The 15,702-nt window shown below is 46.7% G+C and overlaps 1 protein-coding gene across 3 annotated transcripts in view; it reads right to left on the minus strand.

Moving 5' to 3' along the window:
- C1QTNF1 (C1q and TNF related 1) overlaps positions 1–487 on the minus strand; it is a 229,881-nt gene extending 229,394 nt beyond the window's left edge. Inside the window, exon 1 of one of the 3 annotated variants that reach the window (XM_069655220.1) lies at positions 388–487. The gene's annotated coding sequence lies outside the window, so the exon portion shown is untranslated. Of the gene's footprint in view, positions 1–298 lie in introns of all 3 variants that reach the window. The other 2 variants (XM_069655217.1, XM_069655219.1) reach the window with 2 other exon arrangements.
- Between the last annotated feature and the right edge of the window lie 15,215 nt (positions 488–15,702).

Raw genomic sequence — 15,702 nt, forward strand, 5'->3', positions numbered from 1 at the left:
GCGAGTTTGGAATGAATAGAAAGCGAGAGGCCAGGTGACAGAGGGAGCTGAGACGTGTACAGATCCCGCAGGAGTAAGTGAAAGATGCAGAAAGATGAGCCTGGGGAGGGAGGGAGGGAGGGAGGGCCGGGGCGGGGAGTGGAGATGAGAGAAAAAGAAACTTCTGGGGAGGAGTGCTGGTGGGTTACGTGAAGTTGAGGAGAAAAGAAGAGAGAGATATAGTGACGATTTCAGGGTACCCGGGGGTTTTGGGGGGGGGGGAGGGCAAGGGACAGTCTCCAGAGATGCAGTAACTCACCCGCCTGTCCCTGTCCCGGCCTGACCTGTGGCGGAAATGCCTTTGGGGAAAGAAAAGCAGGGGTTGGAAAAAAAGAGTCAATAACAAACCCTTCTGCAGCCAGCTGGGCAGGCAGCTGCTGCACGAACCTTCCGGGGGCTGTGCTGTGGTTACAAGTCTGCAGACAGCGGAGATTAAGGAGCCCCACCCTGAATGCTGCGACTGGGAGGCGGGGGGAGGGGGATTCTGCTCCTCGGAGGAGAAGAGATATGAAAGAGGATACTGCAGAGGTTAACTCTATCCATACCCCCATCACTCGAGACTCTCCCCGCCCGCGCTCCACCTGGGACGGGGGCGACCTGCCCCAGCTTCTCTACCAGTAGCCCCGCGAAGAAACGATGCTCCGTGTGACTGTGCCGGCCGCTGCCTGCGCCTATCAGATGATGCACGGCTATGCACGCTGAGCTACCATTAGAAAGTCTCCTGGGCAGTCCATCTCTCGATCCCCCCGACTCCCCTTCTGTGGAAAGATAAAGACAAGATCAGCATATAACTCCACAGCCACAGCAGCCCCCTGCTTCAGCCTCTGCACACAAACCAGCGACTGTGAACTACAACGACCAGCGTGCACTGGGCCTGCCGTACATTCAGGAAATTGTGGGGCGGGCAAAGGGGTGGTGTGTGGCAATCATATGAGAGGTCAAAGCTTTTAGGTGTTACAGTAAACAACAGAAATATGATTCGTCTATTTATCTATCCACCCTCCTGTCTGTCAACCTACCGGACCAGAAAAGGAAGACCATTTGGACACAGTAAGGTCGTGTGTGAAGAGATTGGGGGGAGGGGGACGGTCAAGATGAGTTGGGGTTTCACGATCCCTCACATGTCATCGAGTTCCACTTGTACTATAAAAGAGAAAGAGACAAGGCGCAGATGTAGAAGGAGTATATGGTCTATGTCAGGGGTCGAAAACCTTTGGCTCGCCAGATGTTTTGGACTACAACTCCCATCGACCCAAATCAGCAAAGTCAATGGTAAGGGGTCATGGGAGTTGTAGTCCAAAACATCTGGAGAGCCAAAGACGGCAGAACCCTGGTCTCTGTGTAGCAGCAGCCGGAGAAGTGGCATGGCTGGATCTGGTGTTTGTAGGAGCAAATACTGCGCTGGAGACCAGAGTCCACGGTGTTCTAGGGGTGTTCTTATGCCATCGATCTCTATTCATCCATGTATCTTTGTGTGAAACGCAATCATAGACTGGGAACAAATACGGGGCTGGAAACTAAGTAGACGTTGCTGTTTGCATTCGGTATGGCATTGTCAAGGGCAAGACTGAAAGGGCCTAGTTATCCTTATCTGCCTCGGCAGGTTTGCGCTATCTATAATCGGCGAACCCTAAGTCATTATATACAAATGCATGTTCAGGGGGCGTCTCCCTGCTGCACCCATTCTACCCGGGCACGCGTGCTTCTAGGTGGGCCCTGTAACAGCAGTTCTCTCAGATCTCGTGCAGAGTGTCCTGTACTGATGATATCGCGCTGTTTCCCCAATTAACCTCGCTTGAAACGGTTTGGTTGGTTGATCTGTGTGACATGTAAGCAGCAGTCTCCGTTTCATCCATCTAAGGCAGAAAAACAGGGACATGTGAGTTTGGGTAATTGTTCCAGTTATAAGAGTGCAAAGTTTGTCTAGTCCGCCCCAGAAATTACACTACAGTCAGTATTATCACAATGTTACACATAGCGGGGCTATGCCCCACTACCCCCCTCCCTTTCAGGGTTTAAGACATCATGCAATGGTTACACATACCTTGGAATCACAAGGACAACTGGTGTATATTTGGAAACACACAATCACATTTACTAGAGTTATACAACAATTCGGGAGCAATCCCAGCCCTAAGTCACACCTCCCTAGACTTCTAAGGTAGCCCATTTGTTTGCCGAGTTCGTCATTGTCTTATAGTTCCCGGGGACACTGGTCACTTCCGGTCTGCAGAGTAGCGGACGTCCGCTTCTGAATGATTATAAACAGTGCAGCAGTAATTCCTCAGGACCACTGAATCTCGTTGATGAAGAGTCTCAACTGTCCATAAAGGAATCAGCGCTCGTCGTCCAAATTTGGCTCGAGTGCGGCCATAGAGAAATCGCCCAAAGCCGAAACTGCAGCGTCAAACTCCTCACAGCTAGGACAGCCTTGTAACTCTGCAACACTTTGGGGGTGGCCCTGCGCTGCCCCAATCCCCCCACCCACACTGAAGTTTATACTTACCAAAAAATCTAGCTGCATCCAGCCTTTAACGATGCCCCCAGTATCGTTGTGAGGAAGAGATCGTTCCCCTGGTCAGTTAAATGCACCCCATCAGCATTGTAGTGGGAAGCGGGCAAATTCAATCAACTGTTTCTAATGAATCCCAGGACCCCTCAGCCTTTGTACATTTTTCAATTCCTCTGTTCAACCTCCTTCTAGATTTCTCCATCACTGTGTGGGATGCTGTACCCAGCCATTTTACTCTGGGTGCTACTTCTGACCAAATAATGACCGTGCCGGGCAATTCCTGCACCAAGAAGTGCAGAGCCACTTGTTCCTGGGCAAACAAATTTCCCCTCCCCATGATGGCGAGGTAATTTCCAACCAAATGTACTACCAGAACTCATTGTACCGGTCTCCACTGCAGCTGCCTGTGCACTGCAGGCAACAAGGAATGCCACCTCGTGCCAGGCGACCAAAGCCAAACCACCTTATTTTTCAGAAATCCTAAATCGGGACTCAAAATCCATAGACAGGCCGCTTTCTCAGCCCGCGCTATAAATGAATGCCCCATAATCCATACTGCGTCATCTGTTGATACAAAATCATAGTGTCATAAGGTGTCAGAAAGGCGGAAAATAGCAAGTAAATCCCTCCTATATCGAAAATCTTTCTCTGCTCGGCACCCGAAGGGAGGTCAGGCTTGCCATGCGGCCTCACATAGAGTTGGTAGCGGTTCGAAACCCATCTCCCTATTTTCTGAATTACTGGTGCGGGCCTCCCTTGCATAAAGGCAGTTGTAGCGGCACCTATCCAAAAACTGTGGGAGGGCCAGCCCTTACCATGTATTCCCACAGCTCCCAGTGTTGTGGACAGAATTTTTCTAAATTGGTAGTTGGTCAGGTGCGCTCCAGTAGCATGCATCAGGAGGGAGCCCGGCTGTTGGGGCCTGATTGCCAAGAAGGACCTCAGTAGCAAGACTGGACAGCCATTGCTGCCGGGGGCCGTATACATAACAACTCACTTTCCTTTTCCCTCTTGGTCAGTCTTGCATTGCCTCAACTTGATCCTCAACCCCTCACTGTCACCTCTCGACACAAACTCGGCATCATCCAGAGCAAGGGCCTTCCCGACTGGTCCCACTTGCCAGCTGACACTAATTCACTGACCAAAAAAAGCCCAAACAATTGCCAGTGCGAATGCCTCCCTAAATGATGCTACCTCAAATGCATCCGTGCATATCCTGCGCAGGGCGTGCAATACTGTTTTCAATAAATCAAAAGTCAATGGGTTTCCGACCATCCTGCTTGGGTCCGTTTAACCAGCCCCATCCCTTCATTGCCATGTGTACCACAAAACCTTTGGTGGGTTCACATTTTCCCATTAATTTGCAGTAAAAGGCTTCGGCTGCCAGGTGCCCCACTGCTCAGCTCCTAATCTTTCCTTCGCGGTGTGCCCACGCTACAAGCACACGCACCTGCTCTTCCAGTGCACGGTCTAATTTTTGCAATGCTGTTGATACACTCAAAAACATACCGTAGCCCTGCTGGGACCGGGATCTAACGGCTGGTGTGAGCAATCGCGCCCCCAAGTCCCAGAATGCCTTGTCCACGACACAAGCTGCCACCACGCTCTCTTCAACTGCGCCCCTTCCTTCTTGGCAGTCGGATGTGCTTCCTGGAACTTGTGCCACTGAGAATGAGAAAGCGCGTCAGCTGCAACATTAACACCCTGTTCATGCCGAGCCCTGAACTCAATATTCCTCTGTAAGCAGATTTCTGACAATCTCCTCAAAAGGCTTAGCACATGATGCAGACTGCACAGTAATGGCTTCAACCACTGCTTTGTTGTCATACCAAAAACGTACCCTTTTGTTTTCCAATTCCTTAGGCCACAACGTGAGTGCTATGACAATAGGGAAGAGCTCCAGCGCCATGATATTCTTCATCCTCCCCTTCTTGCACCACTGGGTCGGCCATTTCTGTCCACACCACTCCTGTCCTAGGATGACCCACAAATCCCTCATTACCTGTTGCATCTGAGTACATCCGTAATTCCCCACTTGTTTGCCACAGGGTTCTCCACAACCGCACCCCATTAAACCCTAAGAGGAATGACCGTCACATTCGTAAGTCTTCTTTTAGGCCTGACCTCATATATGGTGATGTTTCTGCGAAACTCCCGCTGTTGCCCTTTTCAACCTGCGGGCGAACACCCTGTCTGTGGGAATAACCCTAGAAACATAATTTAGTTTCCCCAACAATTGTTGGACTTTTTCCAAAGTGGTCATGTCCTTTGATAAATGGCTATCTCAGAAATCAACCCCTGCACTTTCTCTCGTGGCAACCTGCAAGTATTTCGTATTTCTTTATTTATATAGCACACCTGGCCCAAAGGCATCTGGGCGCTTGTCGTGGATAAGTGGATACAGGCAAGTTACAGAATAAGCAATTCTGTGACAGTAATTACAAAGTATTTACAAGGAAAATTCAAAATTAACAAATGGGATTTACAATAATCTAGGATATGGTAACATGTGTGTCATCAATATGCAGTTCACATGATGAAAAACGCAGGTTGCAATGCAAGTAATATAGTAATTGCAGAATATTTACAAAGAATATTAACAGCTAGGATATTCAGTAATCTAGGGTGAGGTAGCATTTGTGTCGCATTAAACATAGCAGGGCTAGACTCTTAAATACATAGAATAGGTTACCACTGAATGAAGTAGAGAAGTCAAGGGATGGTGATGCTGTTTGGCTCTTGAGCAATGAGCCACAATTTGGCTTTGCTCTTAAATGCATGAAATGATGGTTCAAATCTGAGTGGGGTAGGCATGGAATTCCAAAGTTTGGAGGCGAGGACCGGGAAGCTGATGCCACCAGATTTTTGGAGTCTAAATCTGGGCACGACTAGGCGGTGCTCTTGGGCAGATCTGAAGGGTCGGTTGGGGGTGAGTGAAGTAAACCGACGGGCAAGGTATTGTGGGGCGTTGTTGGCAAGGCATTTGTGTATGAGAGAGAGGGATTTAAGGGCAACTCTTTGGGCTATATCTCAGATTACGCCGGGTGTCAGAGATGTGTTGGTTCCTAGGTATGTTAAGGGCAGCCCTCATAGCGTTATTTTGGGTAACCTGAAGTTTACCCATATTATGATTACTGGTGCCTAGGTAGAGGGCATTGCAGTAGTCGATTTTAGCCATGGATAATGTCCTTTCAATGGTAGTGCAGTTAGAGGAAGAGAGAAACGGGCGGCAAGCTGTAATGAGTTTATTAGTATATGCGGCAGCAGATACCACAGCGTTAGTTTGTCTTGCAAGGGATAGGGTTGAATCAAGGTAAATACCTCGTATTTTGGTGGCATTGGTGACCTTGATGGAATTGCCATCAATAGTGAAGGATTTGAAGGCATGGTCTAGTTTGCTGAGATGGTTGAGGAGCTCTGTCTTGTTATTAAGACGGAGCTCGTGTTTGTCCATCCAAGCCTTTATGACCAGATATACATAATTTAGGGCTTTAGTGTCAACTGCGTGGTTGCCAGTGATAGGGATGAGTATCTGGGTGTCATCCGCATAGTTAGTGTAGGTGACACCCAGATAGTCAAGTATATCGAATAAAGGTTTAGTGAACACATTATAGAGCGTGGGTGAAATGCAGGAGCCTTGTGGAACCCCGCATAGTGCTGGTTCAGCAGACGCAGAAGGGGAGAAGACCCTCATCAATCTGTTATTCAAGAAGGATTTAATCCAGGAAGTAGCTTTGTCGGAGAAGTGGGCTGACGTTGTGAGATGTTGACACAGAATTTGATGGTTCACAAGGTCAAACGCTGCCAAGAGATCCAATAGCAAGAGGAGTGCAATTTTGCCCTGATCTTGCATGTCCTCAGTTTGTGTTTTGAGGTCAATCAAAGCGGTTTCAGTACCGTGCTTCAGGCGGAAACTGGATTGTCTGAGGCCAAGGAGGTTGTTGGAGTCCAGGTATTTTTGAATTTGTAGGTATGCTGCACGGTCAAGTATTTTCAACAAGAATGGCACAGTTGTGATGGGCCTATAGTTCGTTGGTGTATTAGGATCTAGGGTAGGTTTTCTAAAGAGGGGCATAACCCAGGCATCCTTCAAGTTGTCTGGTACAATTCCAGAGCTGAAAGATGTGTTTATTAATGCTGTGATAAAGGGGGTCAGTTCATGGGCGGATACTTTTCTGATGGGGGCCGGGCAGGAATCGTTCTAGCAGTTTGAAGGTTTAAGTTTGTGAATTATATTTTCTACTTCAGATATAGAGAGGGGGGAGAAGTTGAACGATTTGACGGAGTGAGGGAGGTGATTGGTTGTTTTGGGAAGTGAGTTGGGCTGTGGGTTGGATAGGAGACTGCATTTTTTTAGATAAATATTTTTCTGAAGAGTTGAGATTTTGTCTAATAATGCTTTTTGTATGTTTGCACACCAAGAGCTGTCTTTGTTACAGGAATCTGGAGGTGAGGAGGGAGTTTTCAGTTCTTTGGGGATCTTGAAAAGCTCCTTAGTATTCGATTCAGCTTGCTAGATGTGGTTATTGTACACTTTCTGATATATATTTCAGACCCTAAAAAGGTTAATACCTCTGGAGGTCCTTGCATTTTATCCGGTATCAGCGGAAGCCCAACTGGTCCATCAAGTTTTCAAAGGAAGATAGCGCATGGGCACAGTCCATAGATCCTTCCCTACCCATAGACAGAAAATCATCATGATAATGGATAATGCATCCCCATTGCTCAACCCTGCATGCTGGCCATTCCAAAAATGTCCTGAAAGCTTCAAATAGTGTGCAAGATACAGAGCAACCCATTGGCATGCGTATGTCAATGTAGAAACTGCCATCCCATTGAAATTCCAATAGATAAAAACTGTCCGGGTGCACCCTTAGGAGTCGAATGCAGATTCTATGTCTACCTTGGCCAAGAGTGCCTGCGCGGGGGGCTGCCAAAAGAGAATGAGCCAAGCAGCCCCTTTGCCTTATAACTACTCCCTGGTGCCCCACCCCCAGGAAAGGGCAAGGTGTAGGTACCACAGGGTGACGGGGGGGGGGTTTGCCCTAAGGGCGGCCCGCTATGCAGGCTGTCCATCTAGCGCCCCCCCCGGGGCCTTGATAGCCCCTAATTTTACTGCTCACACACAGTGAATTGTTACATAAATAACCGGACGTGGTACTCTTTTTTTTTTATCAACCTATGGAGGTTTAAATGTTTTGCCTTGACTTGCCAGTCACTCTTAAAGGCAGTATCTCTAAAAGGTCAGTCGGAGTGGTTCACAACCAGGTCGACTTTTCTGAGGGACCAACCTGAAATGGAAACCTTGATTAGACATTTCTTGTATTTTGGTACCCCAGGACTATTGTTGTTTGAATTGCTTCTGTGCCAGCTCACCTCTCTACTGGAGTACAGTCTGGTCTCTGCTTGTGTTACCTTTTAAGGTGAGGGAGGATTGAGAATTTTATTCAGGTTGTGTCGGTTTCACCTTTATGACTGGTATCACTGCTGGTTCAGTAGTTGTGCGGGGCTTAGTAGGCACTTTAGTTCCTGCTCATCTCTGTACAACTGCAGAGCAGTAGGCATTTTGTCACGGTAGTCAAGTGATGGAGGTGAGGTCTGCCTCTGGTGGAGATGTGCTCTACTGGATCAATGGGGTCTAGTGGTGTACATGTGGTCTCCATGCAGCAGAGATGTGCTCTAGTGGTGGGGTGTGTTCTAGTGGCGGCGATGCACTCTGTAGCTGCAATGTGCTCATGTACTGAGATGGACTCTAGTGGTGGAAGTACATCTGCCTGTAGTGTAAATGTACTTTAGTGGTGAGGTTGTGCAATGGTTGAGATGCTGTCTGTTTGTAACAGGAATGTGCTGTAGTGTTGGCAGTGCAGACTTAATGTAGTGGTGAGATATATCCTATAATAGTTCTCTTATAATGTGCTTAAAACCAGAGCCAGTTTCTAAGTGCAAGCCCGGGATTCGAACCTGTGTTGCTATGCGCTGTCTTGCTTCCAAGACAAGCGTGTTGTCCCTGGGCTATCCTCCCGGCGTTATCCTCCCGGCCTATCCTAGAGGTGATGCTGCCATATGTCTGGAGTGGAGATGTGCCTTAGTGGTGGAGATGTGCTCTAGTGGTAAGATGCGCTTTAGTGGCAGAGATGTGGTTTGTCTGTAAGGGATATGTGCTCTTGTGGTAAGTTGTGCTCTAGTGGTGGAGATCTGATTTTTCTGTAAGGGTGATATGCTCTTGTCTTGAGATGTGCTCTATTGGTGGAGATGCGGCATGCCTGTAGTGGACATGTGTCCTAGTGGTAAGATGTGCTCTAGTGGTTAGGGTGTGGTTTATATGTAAGGGAGATGTGCTCTAGTGTTGGAGTTGCATGCATCTGTATCAGGGATGTGCTCTAGAGGTGGGATGTATTCTAGGGGTGGAGTTGCATCTATCTGTATCAGAGATGTTCTCTAGCAGTGTGATGTGCTCTAGCATTGGAGATCCAGTCTGTCTGTAGCAGGATGTGCCTTAGTGGTGTTGATGTGGCATGTCTGGAGTGGAAATGTGATAAGCTGTACTCTAGTGGTGGAGATGTGGTTTATCTGCATCAGAGATGTGCTCTAGTGGTGGAGATGAGGTTTATCTGTATCAGAGGGGTGCTCTTGTTGGGAGATGTGCTCTAGTGGCAAGATGTACTCAGGCTGCCTCAGCTCCGAGGTCCTAATAACCCTCCCCCATTATACAAATGGAGGACTCAGCCAAGGGAAAGCTAGAGCTGTCGTTTATTACACATACCGACGGGGATCATACAGGACATTAGAAAACTCCAAGAATTACACCGCCTGAGCCCGTGTCATGCCATTTTGTTGCATTCCTGCATCACAACATGGGATCTTCCCCGAAAATCCTACCTGTCCTTTTGGTTGGGTGATTGGAGTGGTATCCCTTATGGATAGCACCTATAGATATGGTGTTATTGGTCTCACATGTAAGGTGGCTGGCCTGCCCCTTCCCCAAGAAACAATATATTACATTGTTGCAGGGTCACAGGATTACCGTTAGCCCTTGCCCTATGCCATCCACCCCTGGATTTCTGTTCACTGATTGGCTGGAGCTCGTCTCCCCGGGCCTGGGACCCATCTTTGTTCCCCACGCTCTGTGCACCTTCTGAAGGTGATAAGACTGACTAAGTGTTCCCAATGTAACTATTAGTATTACCACTTTTACCTGTGAGAGTACCCTCAGCGTTGCAAGGTTGTTACCGATTCCATGTTTCACTTCATGTACATGTTGCTGAGAACCGTTCATCTTCCCACAGCGGGTGAATGACCATTGTCTGGCTCGGCTGCATCATGTGGTTGGGGACCACGAAATGAAGCTCTCAGGTCTGTGATTTATGAAAGGTAATCCTGATTTTCTGCAGATGGCCCCTTGTCGTTTTAGGTTTGGAATGTGCTGCTCGACTGTGACCTTGGCTGCGAGCCCTGGCCTCCTGCTCTGTGAAGCCCGATTCTGCTTTCCCTCGCCCCTCATCCTGTAGCCTCATGCAATCCCCATTATAATTATACTATGATTTCTACATATCTATACAGGGCTATGTTTCCCATAGGTTAGCCGTATTTGGTCCTTCCAGGCTCCTTACTGGATCCTGTAGTTCCATAGGGTTAGTTGCAATAAGCATCTGCAAGCTTGCTCTGCATCTCTTCGTTGCCTTGCCTTTAGCGTTTCTTCACTTGGATAATGAGAAAAATAATAAAAGCTTTTGACAGTATGTATATGTATCTGTCATCTACAGTACTGTGGAAGCATGTCCTTTTTGTGCACGTGTTTGTGTAACTTTGTGCATGGCTGCGAGTGTACTTCGTGACTAATGTAGCTAGGTCGTGGTGTCACTAATGATGTCAGCACAATGGTTTCTCTGCATTAGTCAACGTCAACCATCGAGGCGTTTGGGTCCATGACTGTTGAAGCACCTGCATCCATAAAGGCATTGATTGGATAAGGTTTGAATGGCTGTCTAATAGAATATCTGTCCGCATGTGTAGATGTCACTGGCCCTCTGGGGGCTGTCCAAATAGTGAGTTGGTTTGTGCATTTTTAACTCTTCGGGCCGTCATGTTCATACGGGTAAGGAGGGGCATTCCAATAACCCTCTCTTCAGAGATGTCCTCCAGTGGTGGAGATGTGGTCTGTCTGTAGCAGGATGTGCTCTAGTAGTGAGATGTGCCTTAGTGGTGGTGATGTGGCATGTCTGGAGTGGAGATGTTCTCTAGTGGTGAGATGTGCCCTAGTGTTGGAGATGAGGTCTGTATCATTGATGTGCTCCTGTGGTGATATGTGCTCTTGTGGTGTGATGTGCTCTAGTGTTGGCGATGCAGCCTATCTGTGGCAGAGATGTGCTCTAATGGTGGAGTTACAGTTTATCTGTATCTGAGATGTGCTCTTGTGGTGAGATGTGCTCTAGTGGTGAGGTGTGCTGTCGTGTTGGAGTTTTATCTATCTGTAGCAGAGATGTGCCCCAGTGGTGTAAACATAATCTGACTGTAGTGAAGAAATGCTCTAGTCTAGTGGGTTGTTACCTGTGGAAACAAAAAGACAATTCGCAGGTCAGGAAGGTGTGAAAAACAACAGACAAGTCTCCGAATAACCAGGCATCTAATGATGCCAATTGCTGCTCACGCAGGCATAATAATCAATAACATGCTACTATTAGTTGATAGAAAATAAATGTTCGATTCAAACTGCAGGACTATGTGGACTATTTGAATTAGGGGTACACAGAGTAGCATATTTAGGGACTTAAGAGTATGGCAGGTGTGGTAAAAATATGGCGGTAGTGGAATTGCCACCATTTGTACCGCACCCCCACATTCTGGGTTTGAAGGAAATATTATATTATCTGTGGAATTACCACGAGTAAATGGTACGATGTCCTTTCATCGCGGGATGTCATTTTGTGGGGGTTTTCTCCACAGATATTTTAATGAAAAAACTCATCACATTTTTTAGGGGGGTTACAAAAATATGGGGTGTGGGTGTTCAGGAATAGATTAAAAAAATGAAAGGGGATGGGGATTTAGTGGGTGGGAATCCCCCCAAAAATAAAACAAATAAAAATTTGATTTGTTAAAATTTCCACAGAGAAAAACCCTGCAAAATGTCATCCTGCGATGAAATGACATGGAACCGAGTAAATACCACAAACACCAATGTAGTTCAATGTGACTTCATAAGGGGGAATAACACTACCTTAGCATCTGGAAGATTTACCTCCAATTCTGGGGCAGTAAAACAATAGGAACTGTGACTACTGGTAATTCAACATTGGTAATTCACCAAACTCGTAAAGCAGTCCTTAATCTTCACGGGATACGGTCTGGGCCTCATTAAGAGTTTGGCAGTATTCTGGTGTTAAATTCTCTGAATTATCACCAAATTCAATTACTTTTACTGCCACGTAGTCCTGTGGAGTTCTCATAGGATTACATGGGATTATAGGCTACGATGAGGATTTTTGGTGAATTTGCCACTGGCAGAAATACTGCACAGTGAATCTGCTGATTTTTTTAAGTGAAGTGGTGGATTAACTTCCAGCAAGAAGCTGGAGGTGAATCTGCTACTCATCTGAAAATCGGTGGATTAACCACAGAGTAAGTTCACCATTAGTAAATCCTTCAAAAAATTATAATTTGGTGGTGAGGGACAAGTGTCACAAAAACACTTCCACTTTAATCCTACTCCCTCAAACTTGTAATGAGGCCCTTAGCAAAGTAGTCGTTTTTAAATAAATCAAGTTCCAAACCTGATAAATACTTTTTAAAAAAACAAATACAATTAAAAGCACTGTTTTAAATATACTTACCCATGTTTTTTCCTTTCTCTTTAAGGTCAACCTGTGTGAAAGTGACGGCACACAACAGCCTGAAGCTGCCACAGAGGAGATTGGGACGTGTATTTGTTAAACTCGGACGTGATCGGAAAGAAGAGAGAAGACTGATCTCGGCTCTCTTCCTTTGTCGCCTCGGATCTGGAGACCAACAGGGACAGTGTTTTTTCTGCTCCGCCAATTCAGATCCCGTTAGAGAATGTGAAGTTCGGTCAATCCTCCATGGGGACCTGCACCATAAGAATAACCAAGCTTCCTGGCGAGATATCATTGAGTCTCTCAAAATAGGAGCACACTGGTACCACAGAGGGCGAGCCAATTAGTGGATTTAACCCAACAACATCGCCTGGAGGTCCAAATCTGGTGAATGGACCTTCTACTTGTATCTACCGAATGCACTAGCTCGACAAGAATCACGCGAAAGCTACATCCATTGGGGCCGACTTTAGGAGTGGAATCTGAAACGTACAAGAAGGAATACAGTAGAACATCGAAGAAATGCACTCTATTACACACCGACTCTTAGTCATTTTTAGAATGTTATTTTTGTATTTTTATGTCCTGATGAGGCGCATTAGTTGGAAATAGTTCTACCAACTATTTGCCCGATACTCGAGTCGACAAGACCAGAGGTTCCACTCCATAACGGTGTGAACTCTACTTGGGTTACATAGAAATATTAGAGTATTTGTATATATTGAAAGAAATGTGTTAATATATACCCTTTTAAGAACATATATTGATACACTTTACAAGACTACAAATATGTTTTAGAGTCTTAAGGTCTATTGGTTTGGTCTGTTCTTGGAACATACAATAGAAATTGCGTTGATTTGCACAGGTACGAATGAGTTCTTTTTGATTTTTGAATGGAATGAAAGATTAGGAGATGAATCTTGAGAGACAATGGTTTTTGGTTGGTGTGGTGTTTTTTGATTTTTCAGATTTTAACAATTGATCAACTAATGAATGTTGTATTTGTACACATTTTTCTATGCGTCGCTAGTTATGACTATATACACAAGAAAATAAAACTTAATTAAATTAGTAATACCTTGTCTATAAATTATTGTGCATAATAACAGCAACCTTCCAGTGGAAGGAATTGGTTGGTAGTTTGTGTGTTAGTTAAATATTATAAATGGTTTGAGGGTGGTACTTGTCCCTTGACAATCTGTACCCTTTGCATGCAACCTGTGTGAAGCATACAAGCCAGAAAAGAAAAGATAAGAGCTAGATAGGGGCAAAGACGTGGGAAACGCAAAGCCAGCACGCAAGGGTCTTGCTTTAAGTGTTTGGAGTGGCAGATGGATTAAGTGGAAAGTTGGCTTAACCCCTTCCATCTGGCACATAAATGCATCAATGGTTTCTGATCGTTAATGCGCATGCAGAGCATTGAATGGCTGGAGGACAGCTTCGAAGGTGTAGGCAGCGACATCCGTGGACCACTAAAACGCCCATTTTCACAATGTTGGAATTGTTTATGCATCGCGAGTCATGCCCATCACCAGGAACGCAACCAAAAAAGTGATAGGTGGAAAGTTTTGAATGGCTCTAAACCACTGGTACTGTTCTGAGCAACCATCCACACCACTGTTTTTATCCCGTCTGTGCCATTGCAAAAGGGGTCCAGCCATATGCAAATCAGTCAGGTACTGCCAACAATGGGAGCAGCCCAGCCAGAACTGCTAGGCCACGTCCCTTCTGCGCCGGACCACAACCAGCCCCAGGCAGGTTTTGTCCTTGTTGGGCCTCATCATTGAGGTGCAGCTTTGTTCCCTATGGCACAGCGAGCAAGAGACCCATCTCTGGGCATACTGTCTCTCACATAGGGAGACAAACTATAACCAAAAAAGTGATGGGTGGAATGTTTTGAATTAACCTGAACCACTGGCACTACTCTGGGCAGCCTTCCACACCACAATTGTTTAGCCCGTTTGCACCATTGCAATAGGGGTCCAGCCATATGCAAATCAGTCAGGCACTGCCACCAATGGGAGCAGCCCAGCCCGAAATGCTAGGCCAGATCCCCCCTGCACGTAAACACAAGCAACACCAGACATATTTTGGCCTTGTTAGGCCTCCTCAGTGAGATGCAGCTTGGTTCCTTATGACGCAGCGAGCAAGGGTGCCACGCCTGGACAACTAATCCAGAATAGGACTGCAAGACTTATCCTTGGCATCAAGCCTAGGACCGCATCTCTCCAGCTCTGAAATCTCTCCACTGGCTCCTGGTGGCCGCAAGGATCAAGTTCAAGACCCTCTACATCATCCACAAGGCTTTCTGGGACCATGGTCCTCTCTAAATCCAACACTCTCTTCCTAAATACCTTCTTTCTAAAGCCCTCCACTCAGCTACCTCAAACTCTCTGTGGGTTAGACGCTTCTCCAAACAGAGAGTGGGGGATAGATCTCTCTCCTCTGCAGGTGCCTCGCTCAGACTTGAGCCTGATCACCTGACGTTCTGGAAACTGCTCAAGACCTTCTTCTTCTCTTCTTCCTTCTCCCATGCTAATCTACCTGTCTGCTCGTCCTGACTGGTGGCATGGTTGCCCTCAGTCACACAGGGTACCACGTCCCCCTCCTTGATCAGTCACCCTGCACTGCCTTCTGGCCTACCCTGCACTTCTAGTCTGGGACTGCACCTGTGTAGTACTCTGTCGTCCTCGCACTTACAGCCCTGCTGCCCTGACTGCACTTCCCCTCGTACCCCTTCACTGCACTTCTCTCCACACCTTCTGCCCTGCACTTCTCGTTGAACTTGCATGATCTGAATGTCACAAGGCCTAGTAAGATCGTCTGTCTTGTCCCCCCTCCATGTTTTGTGGTGCCTAGAAACACTTGTGTAAAAGCACGTTACAAAATCCAAATCATATCATATATCATCTCTCACATAGGATGACAAACTATAACCAAAAAAGTGATGGGTGTATGGTTTTGAATTAATCTGAACCAGGAACAAGTACCAGGCGTCTGTGACTACATGATTTGCTGCATGCAATGAGGGGAACATGCAAAAGCGACCTAATTAATATTACGAGGGGAACCTCATTGCCCAGAGATACTCTGACCTGCACCCGATTTATATATACTCACCAGGGCCAAGGGCAGCTTGACTGAAGCGCTGTCCCCAGGCAGCACTAAATGTGCATCTATCCCACACAGAACCACCCTCAGCTCTCACTACTGCCCCCTGAGGCACAATAAGAGACCAATATAGCTAAACAGAAAGTTTCTCTGAGAGACCAAAAGAGTAGGGAGCAGCAAGAGTCGCATACGTGTCTCCCCGCCTAACAC

Source organism: Ambystoma mexicanum, chromosome 3q (genome assembly GCF_040938575.1).
Source record: "Ambystoma mexicanum isolate Mex_15411 chromosome 3q, UKY_AmexF1_1, whole genome shotgun sequence".
Taxonomy (NCBI): domain Eukaryota; kingdom Metazoa; phylum Chordata; class Amphibia; order Caudata; family Ambystomatidae; genus Ambystoma; species Ambystoma mexicanum.